Raw genomic sequence first — 7,716 nt, 5'->3', positions numbered from 1 at the left:
TTGTCAATTGCAACTTTATTAAAAAGAAGTAAGCTATCAATAAATTAAAGAGTTATGTTAAATTGTCTCTAGTTTGATTTGATCATTTTAATTCCTAATAATAGATGGTTTTTATTAGGTACTACTAATAATATTAATATTGTTTATTTAATTATGCCATTTAAAACGGCATTTACTTGTTATCTTAGTAAATAAATAACTAATTAAGCACACATACGTACATATGTTTGAATTCAAAACTGGTGCGTAACCGTGGGTGTGGATAGCAGGAATCGCTGCCTGTCTACAACGTTCGCAGGATTTAAGAAGGTCCTGATCGCGCTCGCGTTGAAGCAAGGGTATCTTTGGGGGAGTAAGATACCGATTTAAGGTGATTTTTGGAGAAACTAGTAAATGCGTTTTTGAGATAAAATATGAAACTAGAGTTTGACGATATTCCAGATTTTTAGTGTTATCGTCTTGGCAAGAAAATTAAAAACCATAAACAAAATATCGGTGGTTGTGTAAGGGAAAAGCTTTAATTAGTGTTCGGAAGAGGGGAGGATAAAATTTGTTAAATAAATTTAATAAAAACTGTAAGTAAATAAATTCGTACACTATGTTATAACACCTAGTTTGGTTACGTGCGGTGCGGGACTAGTGGAACAAAGTAAGTTTGTTTTTCTAGTTGATGATCTTTATAGCAAATTAGGCCTTTCTTAACGAGGAACTGAGCGAATTCAGCGAGCGAGATGGCCTGGGAAAAGTGCCGTTCTGCGACTTGTTAATACCTTACATAAACATCTACATATCTATAATAATAGATCTTTGTGCTTCGTTACAATACTTCACTGACCTTATACTGTGTTAAAAGACACTTTATGTATAGTAAATCTAGAAATATTTGGAAAAAGAGTTAATCACTTTATGAGTGTCATCATCTCATAATAAACCGCAAGTGGCCTGCTACCGAGCTTAATCCTCATAAAAGTATCCTAAACAATTCTCTTCTCAATACTGTAAAGTGCAGAATTTTGAACTGCGGTGACGGGTTATGGTAAGGGTATTTACGTTCGTCCCGCTGTGAGAGCAATAAAAGTACTTGACTCATTTTCCAAATATTTCTAGATCTACTATACAGGATGATTCTTAAATAGACCGACAAAATTTTATCACAGTTTCCCAACGATAAATGCAGGCAAACTGTACGATTTTTAGGTTTATATCTTTTAGGGGCAAAACCCCCTTGATCCGTGCCACTTACGGCGTTTATGAATTGTTGCAATAATCAAGTACATTTTTATCAAATTAATACCATGGTTTCCACTACCTGTGCTAATACTATTTACGAACACGTCAGTGGCGTACGCTTTACTTCGAAAATCACTTAAATAAATTTTATTTGGAGAACGGTTAAACAAAGAATTTTTTAAATATTTTTTCTAGCATGTTCTCATTTGATACTACCAAGGATAAAATTTTGTCGGTCTATTTAAGAATCACCCTGTACATAAAACTTTATCCTCTGTTATTTCATGTTTCTTGTAAGCGAGTGGTTATTTATAATATTATCTTGAGTGAAGATTTAATATGGAAGATAAATTTATTGTTGGAGGTGTATTATATAGAAACTGTGTGCTTAAAGATAATAATAGGTGGTAGTGTAAACCTAGACATTAAAGCTCTCCAAGTTTGTTAATAAGCTGATGGCTTAGCGTTCGGGGGCGAATATTGAGGCAATAATTCAGCTTCCCGGCCGCCTCATACATGTCAGCTAATCAAATTTACGGGTGTCGAGTTCTGTTTTGTCAGCAGCAAACTAGTCTTCCCGTCTCTGGGCACACACATCCTATAATATGTGTATGTAACGGGCGAGGCGTGCGCTAATTTGTCTGTCGCCTCTTGCCGTATTTCTTTATTTAGGCCACCATTTGACTCTCACCTCCGGACCATTACTCGAGACTCAGAGACAATGTCAGCCGCCTCCCTGATGCGTTGCGGCAATTTGGTACCTCGTTCCGACACCTCCGTAACAGCCGTGAGTGCTTCTGACTTCGACCCTGACAGCTTTACGACTGCACCAGCGCACATACAACATTTCTCTTCATCAACACGTTTTATATATATATATATATGGCCGGGAACCGCTGAGTGCACACGTTAATCCCGGTATCATAAACTAATGCTCGGATAAATTCACCAAGAAAAAAACGCCACAAGATGAAACCAGACAAATGAAGCTAGTGCGAGAGCGGCACTTAACAAACAAGATTCCCGGCAATCAACACCAGAAATGGCTATTTCAGTCAACTGTGTTTTCTAAGAAATGAATGTTAATCACATTGATGCGGGACCATGACTGACGTGCATAATGCATAGGTGAAGATATGCATTTCAACGAGCTACTACAGCTTCGGTAATCATATCGTTTCAATTCAGGACATGTCGCATTTACTTCCACCAAGGCTTGTTGCTCCTGGTTAAGTAAGCAATGCTTATAAAATAAACGGCATGGGTGGCAATGCTATAATAATTGATGCATTTAGGTGCCGATATTGTTGCAACATGACATGACACCGTACAAGGAATATTAAGTTTTCTGCCAATTGTGGCAATAAACAAGGAATTTTGAAGTTCTGTCATCCATTATAATTTTTTCATTATACCTGCATCATAATCCTAAATTAAAACACGCTGCAGCGTGCGTAATTTGGCCTTTATAGCATGCTAAAATTTTAAAGTTGTCTAGGTAACAAGAAATAGTGAAATGTCTGGACCAATTACAACGTGAAAAAATGTGCTTAACAACGTAAACTAGTAACCGTCTTTACGAAAACGATGCACAAACAATCTTTGATAATTTTATCGTGTAAATTCACATTTTTTCAATGCTCATAAAAGATCGTAAATGGGCAGGTATAATAAAAAATAGCGTATAACACTCGTTTATAAGCGCCTTTAAAACACTTACAACGTTAAAAGCACTTCGCTGACGCGTAGTGCTGTTAAAGCCGTCGTGTGTGTTTTAAAGGCTTGCTTATAAACTAGTATTATAATATACTATTATCGAATTTTGGATCAAATGCATAATTATGTTTCTCCACGATCACTAGTGAATGTAATAATTGCGAAATCATTTTTAACAATAGAAAGTAAAAATTGTCACTCTTGAGATAGAATATTTATTCTGAAACACTAGCGTCTTATGTATTTTGCATACATTTTAATTCTATAACAAGTGACTTCTATAATTATGCTCAACTAAGTACATTGCCATGGATTTCAAAACTGTTGGTGTCAGATGTCAATGCCAAATAACTTATATTGTTCAGATTTAATTGTTTTTGATTCATACTTTCTGGTCGTGAAGAAAATACAGTCTGTTACTCGGTTAGAATGAAAATTCGATCTACTCGTGGTCCCTCATCACACTGAGAGAACAGTTTTTTACTAGTTAAAGATTTAGCTTAAATGTAAACTAATAATTTTTTAGAATACGGCGGAAGAAACTATTGTTATCAGAAAATAAATAATTTGTTTGGAATTTCCAAACATAGCATTTCTTAGTTTTTAAGTGATTCTGATTTTATAAAAACTTAACATCTACTTTAATATTATCATTGCAATGTTAATAATAAGAAATATTTATTAACAAGAAACAAGGATCATTAAAGATTAATAATCTCACATTAGATATTAAAAGATGTGTTCTTGATAGTTAAGAAGTATATCTTAAAGGGAAAAATATTTTTTAAGTAAAAATATACCTAACAAAGAAATTAAACTGTACATATATTATTTAGAACAATTTATTAAGCAAAATAATAAACATTTAAAACATCATTAAGTACAAATTATGTATTTAGTACTGCACGGGGACGGGGATGCCAGGACGTCAATCACTGCATTAACATTCATAAATTAAAAAAATAGACTTTAAAATTGAAAAACTTACCAAAGATGCAGATTTGTACTCTTTAATATGCCGCATCAATTTGAATTGGTCATCAAATTTTGGCACCAGCTGGGGAAGGAAACTCTGAACAAGATCCAGCAAAATATCCTATGTCATTCCTTCATCTGAATAAGAAAAACCAAGAAGTAGATAGTTAGATTCCATCAGTTTAACATTAAATATAATTGCTTAATATTTAACAAAAGTTTTTATCGACAACATACTACATTATTTACAAAATGAAATTATTGCAGTTGAAATAACATTATGGAGAATGTACTTTGCAACAGTCCAAATCAACCACTGCTCGAATCTATTGCTCATAAAAATATTTTTATCTTAATAGCGTGTTGCAATTAAAAATTTCTGGTGGTGGCTGATCCGGCGATTGTAAATATCATTATACTAACCTTCAAATTTTTGTAGCAGTGTTACAAAATGCCACTGCTTCAGCAACTTTTGGCACTTTTCGTCAACCGTACTCCTGCACTCCTCAAACATAAACACAAATACAACAGAAAAAACAAATGACCATTAAACTATTCGTTCATGTAAAGATTCGTTTGAACAAAGTTGGTGCACATTCACCACACACAACGTGCAACTGCATGTTATGGTTAGCATGCGCACTGACGCGCGCAATTTTTCCAAGTAATATTTACGTATTTACATTTGAAGTTCCGTTTGTTATATGTTAAGATCTTTATGTTGGTTAAAAAAGAATAAACTGTTGTTGAATAATCGTTTCCACTGGTTATCATCTAAAGAAAATACATTATTGACTAAACAAAAATTTAAATAGATTTATTAACTATTAAATTATTACTTATTTATTACGATCTATAGTTTACATACTAAATAACAATACCGTAAAGAATATTTTGTTCAATAATAATAAATCAATAACTTAATGGAAAACCCGACATGTTATTTTCCAATGTTGATTATTGCTTGAGAACATCCATGGATTAGTATTAAACTTTTCTTAGTCAAACTAATCTATCATTTAGCTGTTACTATTCATTTTTCTCAGTGCACGCTGGCTAACGCTCGGGTTTGGAATCTTCTACTCGTATCGTATCTAATTTTCATTCTAACCTTGTTTTAGAAATACATAATTATTTTTTATTTTGATCAGGACAAAGGTTCTATTTCTGTTTTTAATGAAATCATTTATTTGGACGGTATATGAGAGCGGAAGGCCTGGCATGTCGTTGAGGCTGCATGTTGTACAACATACATGCAGCAATACTCTTGGAGTATGTGAGTCAGTGCGTGAAGGTAGCCGTGGAATGGTGTAAAAAAGCAATTTTTGAGGATAGGCATGTTGAAAATCCTCCTTGAATGGTTCGATTAAAAATGCAGTACAGCACTTGGGCGCAATTAAATTTTCATTAAAATGCTTTCATCGATAATTTACGACACGCCGGAAATCTGCATGTCTAATTGGTTTTATTTAGCGGCGCGGTTTAATTATCAACATTACCCGGCAATTTCGGTGTAATTGAGCGTAATAAGACGCTGTTGGCCTTAGTATATGCACTTTCAAATTGGAAAAAAAGGCATCTGCCCCGTCCGCGGCAATTTTCTTCAATAAATCAACTCGGTGCGCCTGTTTTCAATTAAAATAAGCTGGATAAATCGGGAGATCGGACGTGATAGCGGCCGAACATGACAATAAAACGGCGCGACTTGGCCGGCAATTGGAAATAAATTGCAGTTTTAATTATAGGATACATGTAGTATTTTACGTGCACGTGATTGGTGGAAATAATGAAGCCACTAATCATTCCCGTTTGATGGCGATTAAACCAGCTCATTTCTGTAATTGCCCCATAAACATGCCAATTCTCGAGTTTCTAGTGCTCACGTTGCTCTGCAAAAACCTTCGTGATTTGCCGCAATTACTCAATAAAACCATTATTATATTTAATTTCGACAGCTTGACCCAGAGTTGATGAGTGCTGCAACAACACAACGCCTGCGATTAAGGGCAGTAAATTTATATGACTTGGAAAAGAAAAAATGCAACGGCACCAACTCCACCGTGTAATGCCGTTTCAGCGTCATCGGATTAGATTACAAGTGACTTTAATATTAATTGCGTGGTTGTGAGTAAATTATGCCTCGTATTATGTTTACGGTTAATGCGGCTTTATGGAGCCATCAATATCCTTTTAAATTAACAGTTTATGCAAGTTTCAAGTATTCGCAGATATAACTGCACTGTACTGCAATGTACGCCGGCATAAATACCAGACTTAACAGTACATAAATAAATTCGCAAACAACTTATGACCTGCATACATTTTATTAGAATTTTAACAGTAAATACACTTTTCTCTATAGGAAAACAATCACCTTTGAAATTTAATCAGATGGACAATTTTTCTGCGATTTTTAGCTACATCTCAACTATAGGTATGGTATACAAGACAATTAGGCCTACATTAGAAAATTTTTAACATCCGATGTAGCTACGTTTTAGAAATTTTGAATGCAACCAAAATCGACCATTCTACCCAAGTTGTTGATACTTCTCTGTCATAGTTTTTGACATAGGTCAATTTTTTGTCGAAATTTTTATTTGCAGAAGCCCATTCAAAAAATCACAGCTCTTGAACCCTTTACAATAAGTAAAAAAAAATTTTCACATTTGATAACCGAAGCTTTGAAAAATCTTCTAAAGTAGCTTATTATTATCAACTCAGATTTTAAAGCTAATATGATATTTTTTGAAAATGGTTCTCAAAAAACAGCTACAAATCAGTTTTTTCAAACAGCATGACTCTATTTCTTTCGATTGCCGTTGTAAAAATAATCACGAAAAAACGGATTTTAACTTTTTATTTTCATCATTAATCAAGTATGCTTTGGAAAATGGTTAATATTTGTCACATTTTGTTGTTAACTATATTGAAAGTTAAAAAGTTTGTAACGTAGGCTCTGCAAAAATCACCTTATCTACATTAGATATGGATAAAATATTATACATATGATTATTTTTTAAACTATGTATAATACTAGCAATTAGTCAGTGTGATTTTGATCCTATTGGTCGATTTGAATTTTTTTCTCATTACGATTGACTGACAGGACTGTTTAAAAAATAATCAGTTATAATACGAGTAGTCAAAAATTGTACAATATTTTTATGAATGGTCATCGCTTTATGAACACCATGAGTGTGTAGCACGAATGGTGTTCGGAAGCGTAATGACCAATCTTTGACTACGAATTGACTTCAACAGACTATTCAATGAACAAAATGGCAAATTTGCGTTACATATGATTTTCTTTTCATAGCAACGTGGAGTATCTAGTTATATTTTATCACGAGTGGAATATTCAGTTATAATAACCACGAGTAGTCAAAAATTGTCGAATATTTTTATGAATGGTCATTCGCTTACACATGATTTCGTTATCATAGCAAAGTTGAATATCCAGTTATATTTTACCACGAGTGGAATATTCGCTGGAATTTGTTGTTGCTAAGATGCGAAAGTAAATATCTGCTACTTTATTGGTTAATATTTGAAAAAAGAGAGGTCAATTGAATAGTCACTGGAATTTCTAGTGTATAAATTAATTTGTGATTCTGTTTTTTGTCAATATTTTATGCAATTCTTTGGTCATTACTGACCATAGACTATCGTTTTTAAGTGTGAAATTGTTGCAGTTCAACGTATTTCACCGAAACGAATGCAATTTAACTATTTTCGAGCAATTTGGTTACCGCATATGTCAAACGAAAAAATAACTGTGAAATAGGTACAAAG

The 7,716-nt window shown here is 33.6% G+C and overlaps 1 protein-coding gene and 1 long non-coding RNA gene across 2 annotated transcripts in view; one reads left to right on the top strand and one right to left on the bottom strand.

Annotated features, from left to right (window-relative positions):
* The window catches only part of LOC123007578 (serine protease nudel-like), a 33,354-nt gene that overhangs the window by 1,726 nt on the left and 23,912 nt on the right, over positions 1-7,716 (top strand). The gene's annotated exons all lie outside the window — the stretch shown is intronic.
* On the bottom strand, positions 3,776-4,519 carry LOC123007580. The gene is made up of 3 exons (XR_006412877.1): positions 4,345-4,519; positions 3,935-4,059; positions 3,776-3,881 (listed from the first exon to the last, which is right to left on the bottom strand). It is a non-coding gene; the product is annotated as an uncharacterized LOC123007580 (long non-coding RNA).

This window comes from Tribolium madens, unplaced genomic scaffold, assembly GCF_015345945.1.
Source record: "Tribolium madens isolate multiple individuals breed KSU strain unplaced genomic scaffold, Tmad_KSU_1.1 Scaffold_3;HRSCAF=73;Tcas5.2_LG2, whole genome shotgun sequence".
Lineage (NCBI taxonomy): Eukaryota > Metazoa > Arthropoda > Insecta > Coleoptera > Tenebrionidae > Tribolium > Tribolium madens.
This window is presented reverse-complemented; position numbering and strand designations above follow the sequence as displayed.